Source organism: Lycium ferocissimum, chromosome 9, assembly GCF_029784015.1.
Source record: "Lycium ferocissimum isolate CSIRO_LF1 chromosome 9, AGI_CSIRO_Lferr_CH_V1, whole genome shotgun sequence".
NCBI classification, from domain to species: domain Eukaryota; kingdom Viridiplantae; phylum Streptophyta; class Magnoliopsida; order Solanales; family Solanaceae; genus Lycium; species Lycium ferocissimum.
Window position 1 is genome coordinate 51,850,144 of NC_081350.1, and position 13,000 is coordinate 51,863,143.

At 36.4% G+C, this 13,000-nt stretch overlaps 1 pseudogene; it reads right to left on the reverse strand.

Annotated features, from left to right (window-relative positions):
- Positions 1-766: 766 nt before the first annotated feature.
- Positions 767-13,000, reverse strand: LOC132032043 (alcohol acyl transferase 1 allele RGa-like; annotated as a pseudogene).

Sequence of the window (13,000 nt, forward strand, 5' to 3'; positions counted from 1 at the left end):
ATAAAACTAATTATTTCAGAACTATAATAAAATACACATCAATTTCAAAAAACAACAAAGACAATAAACCCGATCAGGGCTGTCTCAACAAGATTGGAGGCCTAAAGCCAAACTTCAGAAAGAATCCCTAATTTTTTTTTTTTTTTTAAAGGAAAGATCGTGATATATATTTTTGCTTAAAGTCTAATTTACGAGCCTTTTTTGATGTGAAGTCATTAATTACTGTTTTATAATCGTCAAGAACAATGCAAAGTTGTTTAACATTTTTTTCAAATCAATCTATTCTAAAAAGAATTCTATTGACAATATAGCTAACAAATCACGTGACAATTTTTTTTTTTATATATAAAAATTTAAAATTGTGTACTCCACTCCATCTGTCTCAATTTATATGACACAATTTGAATTTCGAGGGTCAAACTTCCTTATTTTTATCTTGAATTCGGACATACAATCTTAAGTTTTTTGAAAAATAATTTACATATTTAGAAACTACATAAAAATACTATAAGTCACAATAAATTTTTAAACAAATTATCCATAAAACTTAATAAAAAATGGCAAAGCCATTGCCTTAGTGGCTTTGGCCTTGAGCTTGGCCTGAACCCGGTATAATTCCACAAGTGGGGTCTGATGAGGATAGAGTTAATGCAAACCTTACCCCTATCTTGTGACGGTATGGAGACTGTTTTTGATAGATCCTCGGCTCAAGAGGAGATGACAATTTCAAAAAACAGAGAAACAAATTTGGCAATCCAAGCACCACCTAAATCTTTGGCACTTTCCCGAGACCTTTGACGACATTTGAGGTCAACTTTTACATAGCATCTTGGAATCTTTTCATTGCTGTTGGAGGTAAGCTTATTGTTGTCAGGATGCCCTTCTGCCCTTTGTTACTTTTACAAGGCACATAGTAGCTAATGAAAGAAGGGAAAAGGTGGAAATATATCCCTCAACTTTGCGATTTAGAGCAGATATATTTCTCGTTATAAAAGTGGTGTAAATATACCCCGGTCGTTACAAATAGTGCAAATATACCCTTTTTGCTGATAGATTTTTTTTTAAAAATCATTTAGTTTATTTTTTAATTAAAAAAATACCACATGGCTTTTAAAAAAAAAAGTCTACCCATTTTTTTTAGTAGACATATTTTTCTGAAGCCACATGATAATTTTTTTTTTCTGGTGGGTCATTTAAAAAAATGGGTAGACTGCCTTTTCTTTTTAAAGCCACGGAGATATTTTTATAAACGAGCTAGACCCGACTCACCAGAAAAAAATTTACCATGTGGCGTTAGAAAAATATATCTACTCAAAAAAAAAAATGAGTAGACTTTTTTTTAATTCCACATGGCATTTTTTTTAAATTAAGAAATAAGTTAAATGATTTTTTTTTAAAAAAAAATCCCGTTAGCGAAAAGGGTATATTTGCACTATTTGTGTAAGCGCAGGGGTATATTTGCACCATATTGTAACAATGAGGGTATATATCTGTGGCTTTTTTAACGGGAGTATATATATTCAAATCCGAAAGTTGAGGGGTGTATTTGCATCTTTGCCCATAAAAGAATGAGCGTTAGCAACCCCACCATACTTGGGTACTCCCCACCAAAATCAAACTTTATCAAAACCCACATTAAAAATGTTTGACATAACAAACTTCCAAGCTTGTAGAAAATTAGGCCTCCCCTTAATCACATTAAGATCCGCCGGAGATCTAAAATACTCCTCATTAACTTTATTCTTGGCTTTCTTGATTAATTCAAGAGCATACGTCAATGGATATGTGCTAATATGTCCGGCTTTCGATACTGCTCCTGGAATAGCAAATGCATTACCGTAATATCCAAGTGGTATTTTCAAATTTATAAGTCTCCAACGCGCTGTTACAATTGATCCCACACACACAATTTCTTCAGAATTTAGATCGACTGCAATTGTTCGATTTTTCCACAAAAATGAGGTTAATAACTCAAATCTTCCACTTGAATGATGGGTTGGTGAAACTTGATCGCGAATAGGTTCTATATCTTCTCTGCACCAAAGAAGAATGAGCGTTGGATCAACTCCTTTTCCATTCTGAACCATGCATCATTTGATTCAATTTCTTCATCATACTCGTGATGCTTGCACGTTATGCATGGTGGCGTCCTCGCGCTTAGGAAATCCCTTTGCCAAACTGGTAGAATGGAAGGAGTAGAAGCTTTGGATTTCACTAAATCACTTACTGCATTTAAAAATAAAGCTAAGCCAAAAGCATCAACCATGGTATGATTTAACTCTTGCTGCTACGTTAAATCGTAAAACGGGTAACCTGTTCGAATAACACATATTCTTAATTATTAAAAGAGGATAAAACTGATAAACAAGGAATAATTAAGAGAACTTTGCTATGCTAAGGAAATTGAGGTTTTTGTCTTCTGTTAGTTGTAAAAGGGGCATCTTTTTCCAACTCTGAAGGAATAGACGAAGCTTAAGGATAGAATACCCTAAGATGAACCACCCATAAAAATGAAAAACTTATAAATTATACTCCCTCTGGTTCAAAAAGAATGTCCACTGAGCCATTTGCATACCTCTTAAGAAAAATTTAAGTCTTAGAAAAAAATTGGTGATTTGACTAAACTATGTACCCCTGATTACAGGTATTGCGATTTAATCACTTAACACTTAATAAGGGTAAATATGAAAAAATAAAATTAATTCTTTCTTGATTTGAAAAGTAGACACTCTTTTTGAAAAGAAAAAAAAAGGCTCAGTGGATACTCTTTTTGAACTGGAGGGAGTACTAACTTGAGAGTATTTGGCAAAGAAACCACTTCCTTAGTTTAATTTGCAACAGGGCCACTCCTTTTCTTTTCCCTTTATTTTTTCATTTTAGGGTAAAGGGTAGTGGTCCCGAGGTCACTTTATAATTTTAAAAACTTTGTAGTTCACAACTTATACACTTAAGTCCCCTTTCACTTATATTAAAATATACAAAAGCCCCCTTCTCTCTCCTCAGTTCTTCCCAACTCCCGCTATAACAAAATTGAAGTGCACATTGGAATTCTCCCTCTTCCCCAGTCTTGGTAACGTTCTTGCCCTCCATTCCAGGTATTTTCTTTAATTTAGCAACTCCTCCAGAGCATTTAGAGCTCCATTTTGCCATGAAAGTTGTTATTATTTGACAAACTCGATAGAACCCTAGTGTTCATAAAGTTGAGATTTCTTTTTCAAAATTTTGGAAGTTTCGCCTGTTTTTTGCTAGAAATATGTGTTATTTCTACTTATTTTGCTTGTTTTGATCTTTGTTTTTCTGTTTTTGCAAACATATCATGGTCTATTAATAGATTTTTGGTCTATTATTCTTGTTTTTTTGTCGGGGCTGATCAACGTCACTGTATTGTTTGTATATAGATTATAAAATGGCTAGATGTAGAGGAAGAGGAGGGCACATAATTCTAACCCGTTCTAGGGCCACATCTAACGATAGAAAAAGAAAAGGTAAAGAAGTTAGCTGAGAAGGTAAAAAAAAAATGTACAACCTGAAAATGACGCGTACCCAGAGGAGATAATGATGAGTATAGTGTCGAGGAGGGTGAAAGAGATGATCCCCATGTTTCTGAGGGGTCTGGTGGTGATGAAAATGATGATCCCTTGTCCTTGCCATATTGTGCAAAGACAATTGAGGTCGACAAGTATGGTCTGATCAATTGGCTGGATGATTACAACTCGTTTCCAGCAAAAGTTTTGGTTAGGATTAGGCTGACATTGCTTGATGATTTTAAAAAAAACCCTAAAAGATCATAAACTTAGGAAAATGTTCAGGCATTCCTGTTTTGGTCACTTTAGAAAAATATCAGAACACTACAATAGATTCAATGGAATGTTGGTGCACTATATGGTTCTTCGGCATGTGGTTGAGAAGAAGAAGCGTGAGATGTGGTTCTTGGTGAATGACAAGCCTGTGTGTTTTGGCTTGAATGAGTTTGCTTTGATCACTGGTCTAAACTGTGGATCATATCCTAGCCGAACTAGAGAGGAAAGGGTACTTAAGAAAGGGGCAGGATTCTGTGCAAAAGTTTGTCGCAATAAAAAGATTTCTGCAGAAAAGCTATTGGCGATGGTAAGAGGGCCTAGGCCGACCAAAGAGGAAAAGCTTAAATGTTGTCTTGTGTGGTTTGTGCACACAATATTGCTTGCCAAAGATGTGTCAAAAGGTGTGGAGCATGACCTGATAAAAATGGCAGACGATTTGGAGTTCTTCAAGAGCTATCCTTGGGGAAAGGAATCATTTGACTCACTCTGGACTACTTGAAGAACAAGATAGACATTCCCAAGCACCACCAAGTGCACGCGGAGAAAAGGGTTGCATAATATGCGCTCTATGGCTTCCCCTAGGCATTCATGGTAAATATTATAAACCACTGGTGCAGTAGAGTATAAACTGTGTCTTGTTTATTTTTCACTCAGCTTTTATTTCTGTGATTACAAGTCTAGGCATATGAAGCTTTTCTGCACTTGGAAGGAATCTTTTGAAATCGAGAGGTTCCTTTCCCTATTCCTAGGATTCTTAGGTGGCACACCAAGAAAATGGAGTGATTCGCCAAAAGAGATCCAATTAAGAATAGAGTTGGAGTTGCTGAGGTATAAATTTGGAGTCTATTATTAATTTTTTCACAAAAAGATAAGCTTAATGTTAATGTTTTGTTTATTTGTAGATGGTGCACCCTTACCTCATCCCTACAGTGCGTGAGTCGGAGCAGGACTACATGACAAATCTAGTGCCATATGATGATGATACTACTGATCCAATCATTGATGAGTTGAAGCATGAACTTGAAGGTGTGACTGTTTTGATTACACCAAAACATTCCTCGGAGGCTTCTAGTAGGCCGCGGAAGGAGTCCGTGGAGCATTTTGATGAGGACTATACTCAAGAGGCCGAGGATAATCATTCGAAAGATGTTGGTGGTAATTCAGCCGCAAAAGATAATATTGGTATTGGGACATCTATGGGTCGTGCTGCACCAAGTGAGGGCCCATCAGTGCAGGTGGAGCATGAGCAACTGAAGCAACGTGTGGAGAAGATTGAGGAGCCTTTGAAGGTTCTTGTCGCTTATGTTGAGGGGGAAAGAATTAGAAAGAGCGAGAGAGCGAAGAAGAAGAAGCAGAAGAAGAAGAAGAAGAAGAAGGAGACTCTCAAGAAGAAGAAGAAGTGAAGAAGAAGAAGAAGAATAAAGACTCTGAGGTTGATGTTGATCAGCAAGAAGCTCAAGATGTCCATGTGCCAATTGCTTAAGATCTCCATGTGCCAACTGCTCAAGATCTGCCTGCTACTGTGTCTATTGGTGTGTCTGCTGGTGAAGTTGAGATGGAAAAAGAAGTCCTTGCTGCTGAAGTTGAAGAGGAAAAAGAAGTCCATGCTGCCGAAGTTGAGAAGGAAAAAGAACTCCCTGTTGCTGAAGCTGAGAATGAAAATCCCTAGTATGACGAGTGAAGCTGATATTGTGTTTGACGCTGAAAAAGTTGTGTCAACTGTTGTCGAAGAAATTAATGGCTCCACAAAGGAGTAATTTGATATTTGGGTTCTAACAAACAATTAATTTGTGTGTGGTGGATGTTAACAAACAATTTTATTGCTTACTTTTAACTGTTTTAAGTTTTAACAAACAATTTATGACAATTGTGTTGTTGCCTTGTGAATTTGGACGGGCAAATTTTTGTAAGTGGTAATTTATGACAAGGTTGGAGCATTGCAACATTTGTATCTAACTGTGTTGTTGCTCTGTGGATTTGAATGTGCTTTTATTTATTATAGACTTGAGTTAAAGATTATGATTATCGACTGTGAGTCAATGATTATTATTATAGACTATGAATAAGATTTATACGCAAACTCAAATAAATAAAATTTGCTTCATATTCTTAATACTTCATACATATGCCCAAAATGAAAGACCCAATCCTATACAGACCCATTACACACTTCCAAATAGCAAATATAACATTGCTAATGAAGCACACAACAATTGATCCCTCTGTTCTTCAGCCACCGTCAACTTTTTGTTTTAGTTCATCCCTCTCTATTTCGTTGTCTCTCAGCTGAACTATCAAGTGATCCCTCTGTTCTTCAGCTTCGTTGAGCCTTTGCTGCATTTCAAACTTGAGTATAAATCTAGATTGTGCTAAGTTAGATCCTCCTGGGCTCTTTTGAGATTTCTTTGCTACTCTATCGGGATGGGGTTCAATAAACCTGAAATAGTCATAGCCACCATCTTCCTAAACAAAACGCCAATCAATTAGAGGCTTTTATAGTGAAACCACGTAAAAAAAATGCCTTAGGAACTAGAAACTCACAGTTCCAACTGCACAAGTAAAGAATCTGTGACCTAGATTCTTTGGGGTGCGTGATGTCCTCAAGACAGTGTTGTCACCGCAGAAACGTTTGTTGGGTTTATTTGTTTGAGATGTTTCGGATAACTGCGGCATTTTGTGATTTTGATGAAAGAATTTGATGAAGAGAAGAGAGAATGGAGGAGTTTTTGACAATGGAGGAGTTTTGGCATTTTGGGTCTGTTTTATACGTGGATGAAGCTAAATGTTACCATCGTAAGTTTAAAATTCTGATTTTATTACAGTTGTAAAAAAACCCGTCAGTCGAAATAATGCTAAGTTGAAATATCCACAAGCTTTGGTCTATTATAGACCAAGTTGGTCGATTAATCACCAAACAAATACCTGATCTATAAAGTATATTATGGATTGCATGGTTGGTCAATACTCTACTGGTAGTGATATTAACATAAATTAATAAAAAGACTTAAGAGTCCCCATCCATTATACACATGATCCAAAGAGCTTTAGAACAAGTAATGGTCCTTAATCATCAAATATTTGCCTATAATTGATGTTGATGATCGATTATAGACCACATAAATAAAGGGGACTATTTTGGAATGAGAAGCCTAGTAAATGGGCACAAGTGTAAAGCTCGTAAAAATAATTTTTTTTTAAAAAAAAATATGTCAAACCCCAAACATCAAACTCAAAAAGAAAAAAAAAACCCCCAAATTGCGTAAATCTAAGGGAGCGTGGATAGGTCTATCATAGACCAGTAGTTTACAATAGCCAAAGAATATAGTATATTGTAGATTACATAGTTGGTTTATACTCTACTGGTAGTGATATATAAACTAGGACCACTATTTGCCTAATAAGGCTATAATTAAATAAAATAAAATAAATAAAGACTTGATGCTATTTAAACAATGTAGTAATAATTTAATACATCATATGAGAGTCCCCATCCATTATACACATGATCCAAAGAGCTTTAGAACAAGTAATGGTCCTTAATCATCAAATATTTGCCTAAAAAGGCTATAATTAAATTAAATAAAATAAATAAAAATACTTGATGCTATTTTAACACTATATTAACACTTGATTATTATTATTATTAGAGTCCCCATCCATTATACACATGATCCAAAGAGCTTTTAGAACAACTAATGGTTGTCCTTGGAACAAGATTGTGCTTTGAGAACATTAGCTTATTGTCAGACTTATTGGATAGTAGTGTTATGATTACCATTAGTTGTTCTAAAAGCTCTTTGGATCATGTGTATAATGGATAAGGACTCTAATTATAATAATAAAGTGTTAATATAGTGTTAAAATAGCATCAAGTATTTTTATTTATTTTATTTTATTTAATTATAGCCTTTTAGGCAAATATTTGATGATTAAGGACCATTACTTGTTCTAAAGCTCTTTGGATCATGTGTATAATGGATGAGGACTCTCATATGACGTACTACAGTGTTACTACATTGTGTATATAGCATCAAGTCTTTTTATTTATTTTATTTTATTTAATTATAGCCTTTTTAGGCAAATAGTGGTCCTGGTTTATATATCAGTACTAGTAGAGTATAACTAACAATGTAATCTACAATACACTATACCTTTTGGCTATTGTAAACTGCTGGTCTATGATAGACCTATCAATGCTCCCTTAGATTTACGCAGTTTGGGATTTTTTTTTTCTTTTTGAGTTTGGAGTTTGACATTTTTTTTTTAATTTTTAATTATTTTTACGAGCTTTACACTTGTGCCCATTCACCAGGATTTTCATTCCAAAACAGTATCCTCTATTTATGTGGTCTATAATCGATCATCAACATGGAGGTCTATAATAGACCATTAATCGTAGTTATTATAGATATGTTATTTGTTTGGTTATTACTCCACTCAACAAACAACATTAAATCAACAGAAAGCAGAAAATATAAAGAACACAAAAATCATAACAAACGTTGATTTCATTAATATAGGCGGATTTACAAAAAAAAAAAAAAAAAAAAAAAAAAAAAAAAGCACCCCCCAAACACCACCCAACAAAAATAAACTAAAAAACTACTAAACTAGGGGGATGATTGGGGGGGGGGGGGGGATCAGAGCATCGGGGTCAATACCCTCAAGCTCTAGAAGCACAGCAACATGTGTATGATTCTGCAGATGGCAGCTTCCAACCGCTCACGATCCTCGCCAAGGCCCCTAAAGAGCCTCTGAAAATCATTCCTGAGGAGTAGCACCTCAGGATGTGGTGCTCGATACTGGGGTGACGCTTTGCATCTCTATGTCTTATCCTTCTTGTCATTTTTGATCAACTTTTGGGAGTGTTTTTGATGAAGAGTGATGAGATGAACTTTTCAAATAGGCTCAGGCAATTTATAGACTCATCGCCTCGGTTTAGTGAACCGTCGGCCAATGGATGAGTGACGCGTGTAAATACGTATGGAGGTGGCGTTTAAATATGGGTTTGATTAGACATAACCGCAGGCTTTTTGAATTTTTATTCGTGACGTTTGGCGCTTCGGCAGTCGCTGGGCTTTTAAAGCGATTATAGATCATATACATGGTCTATTGTAGACTAGCTTCTAAGTTAATTGTGTACTATACCTAGTAGATATATAGAACACAGTAGTGGTTTATTATATACCATTATACAGTTGATTAATATTGAACTGGCATTCAATTCTCTGAAATATTTATTTGAAGAACCAAAAACTGCAAAGTACAAGAAAAATACAATGAAATACATTGAAAAATACATCAAGTTCATCCCTCTCTATTTCGGCACGTTGTTCTCTTGTGGCCGCTTCCCTTGCAAAGTGAGCACTTGTTTCTCCTCCCTTTTACACGTCCTTTGGGCTTAAAAGATTCCGTGATGCCAGGGATACGCTTTATTCTCTTCCTTCCAAGTTTGGGCTCATAAGGAGGTGGAGCAATGTACATCTTTGCATACTCCTCGGGCATAACCCATTCAGACTCTGGAGGGACTACATTGATAGTTTCAGCAAATGCAAGGATGTAAGATTGAACTTTATACATCGGTGAAGAATACTTGTAGATACTTGAACCATATCCATTTCCATACTTCAATCTCAAGGCGGCCATGGCGTGAGCGCGTAGTAATTTTACCAAGCCATACTCTCTACAAGAACATGTTTTGTTCAGTAGATTGACTTTGGCAGTTCTGCCACTGCCGATAACGGTGAACTCATCGACATCCCCATTTATATTTCTAACAAATAAGGAATTTCCCTCAGTCATCTTTTCCCTTAATGTTATTTCAGCCGAAGGCACAAATATATTATTTGAATCGCCGATATCTATACGCCTCTGCCTGAATATTTCAGCAAACCTCCTAGAAATGGAAGTGAATATGGCAGACACAGGGTACTCTCTTTCATCCCTCAATATTGAGTTAAGCGACTCGGAAATGTTTGTGGTGAGAACATCGTACCTGTTGGCTGGAAAATGTGCCCTACTCCACTTTTCAAATCCAATCTCAAACTCAAGGCACTGAGCTGCTTCAGGGCTTTTATCTCTAAATTGTTGAAAATGTTCATCGAACTCCTCGTAACCATATGCCTTTGTTGCATTAAAGTATGCATTAAGAGAATCTCCACATTGGAAATTCTTTCAGAGGTTTTCAGAAAGATGCTTCATGCAAAGTCCATGGTGAGCATGATCATTTGTCCTGGAAATACTGTTGGTTATACTCTTGTGTCTATCAGAGATGATGCACAAGTCTGGTTCATCGGCGATTATAAACTTGAGCTGCCGGAAGAAGTAGGTCCAAGAATCATCACACTCCTTGTCCACAACGCAAAATGCAATAGGATAGACATGGTTCTCAGTATCTTGTGCGACGGCAGACAACAAGACACCCTCGTACTTGCCGTATAAATATGTGCCATCAACAACAATAACCTTTCTCATGTGGGTATATCCTCGAATGCAAGCTACGTAAGACACGAAGTAATATAAAAAGTTGTTGTCATTTGCAAGCCTGATACAAATTCTAGAACCCGAATTTAGACTCTCAACCATGTAAGAATAAGCTGGTAAGCAACCATACCCGTGCTCCGGTGTCCCCCTAACCCAGTTCTTAGCAATTATACCAGCCTTCCAACACTTCCAGTAGCTCGGTTTACAATGAAACTCCCTGAAAACCGTCCTCTGGATTTCCTTTGTCGATGGCCCTTTGTTTTCAATATAGTCATTCATCAAGACTGATGCAATGACATGTGACGAGGCATGCTTATGAAGGCTCGTAACATGTTCAACACCACAAGTGTGCTCCCCAACGTACTTGTAAATGCGAATCCTAGCCGAGCTCTCATACTTCCTACACCGCAACATCCAACCACAATTAGGAGATGTGCATTCCACCTTATAGTATTTGATATTACTCTTGATCGGTACAAAACCGAACGGCCTCTTTATTGCATCATTCTTCGACAAAATTTTTAAATGTTCCTTGCTATCGAATGTTTGCCCGATGTAAAAATCAATTCCATCATTGAAGACATGGTTGGTTTGTGATCCACTAGGCTACCCATCACACTCTTCGACATCAATATCATGATCATCCATATCCATTGAATGATCATCCATGCTCTCATTTTGCATTGAATTTGCATCGACTGGCTGTTGTGGGGCTGGGGGTGGTGCTGTTGATGTTGGCGCTGCCTGAGACCTCTCGACAACATTTATTCTCAAAACAGGTCTACAACTATCAACAATAACATCAAGCATATACAGTACCACATGCCTATCATTCGTTATGAAAGAAGGGTGAGCTTTTCCCCTAGCGGGCAAACCATTAATCATATAACTAATGCACAAGTCGCTGAGCTCACAATCTAACTCCCCGCTTTCCTTTACGCTCTCAACCAAATCGTTATACATACCATTGCGACGCACAGCGATCGGCACTATCACCTTGCTCGAAGAATTTCAATTCCAACATTTTAGGGTCTCCACCCATTCACCCATGTAATCACCACCTACTATAACATATTCTCCAATCGACGCTATACTAAAGATATAATAGACTATTGCTATGGTCTATAATTGGTCGATGACTAGACTTACAACAGTACCAGATCCTGACAAAAAAAAAAGCAGGGATACACCTCTTTTAATGGAGAATTGACTCCACAAGAGGATTTAGAACCCAAAACGAACTCCACTACCAGTAGACGCGGACATAATTTGCACTTGATAATTGAGCTTTGACAACAATGGTGAAAATAATTCGAGCTTCTTTTCAATGATTTCTAAGAGGTTTAAGTTACAATAACTGAAGTAGGGAAGAAATCCGTCATTTGGGACTGATTTTCAGATGAAAAGCCAAAAATTTGGTCGGAAACGGGATCGAAAAAGTGCAAAAAATGGGGACCTTCAACTTTTGAGTTTTTGGGGGGAACAAAAAAAATTTCGGCTGCTCCAATTGGGGTAATTAAATGTTGGTGGTTGGGGGGCTGTTTTGTATTTTTTAAAACTGTGGGTCTAGGGTTGACAACTTGAGAGACTTCATTTGATGATGTCATAAATAGTGGCCTTTTAGCCAATTCTTTTAGACTTATGGCCTTTTACCTAAATAAGTGTTGAGAGTGGCCTTTTAGCAAACTCCCCCTACTAACTTTAGCCATTACTCTACCCATGTTTACATTTTTCATCTTAAATAATTAAAGAATTATGTCCAGTAAGTTGTGTGGCAGGTGTTAATGGCTGAAGTGGTGGGAAATGATTGAATGATACAAGTGTTTGGTCTCTCGAATTCGATATGAGAAATTTTTGTATTGTTATTTTTTCAAAACATTAGATTGTGTATCGAGAGAGTAGTATGAGATGAGGGATATTTTTTTTTTCTCTTCTCGATTTACTTTTTTCCATTAATCATCTCTACTTTAAAAAGTCAAATGTATTTTCTTTTTCATTCAAACCTTGTCAAACGTTAATAGAAAAGTTAGTGCAAGTTCTATGCATTGATAGAAATAGTAGGTTGATACTGCAAAAACAAGTATTCCCTCCCGTTTAAAAAGAGTGTCCATTTTGTCATTTACACACCTCTTAAGAAAATATTAATTCCTACGCAAAAATAGATAATTTGACTAAATTATTCCTGATTAAATAGGTATTGAAATTTGGTTACTTAACACTTAATAAGAACAGATCTGGAAAAATAAAATTAATTGTTTCTTGATTTGGTAAGCGAACACTTTTTTTTAACCAAAAACTAAAGGCTAAGTGGACACCCTTTTTTAACCGGGGGAGTAAACAATGTAGAAGTATAATTTACCCAAAATAATACTTAAGTTGAAAAAATAAGATATTAGTTACTTATAATTCTGTTGCTAAGGACTAAGGTGTATGTAAAATACCTGAATCAACATAAGAGGGCAATCAACCATCCCATCAAAACCTGGTACATTGTAGAGCAGATCCTCCAAGTATGGACATGGAGATTTTATGGATTCTCCTAGCATTTCAAGCTCCACATTTGCATAGGCTTCTGTAAACAATATTCCTTCACCCTTACAATTCATCATAAGCTTTCCATTAGGGCCTTCGATGAGCCTACCAGCTAATGGATAGTAAAATACTAGTGTTTTGGACAATGCATCTTTAACCACCTTAGCAGGATCTATGCCTTCCAT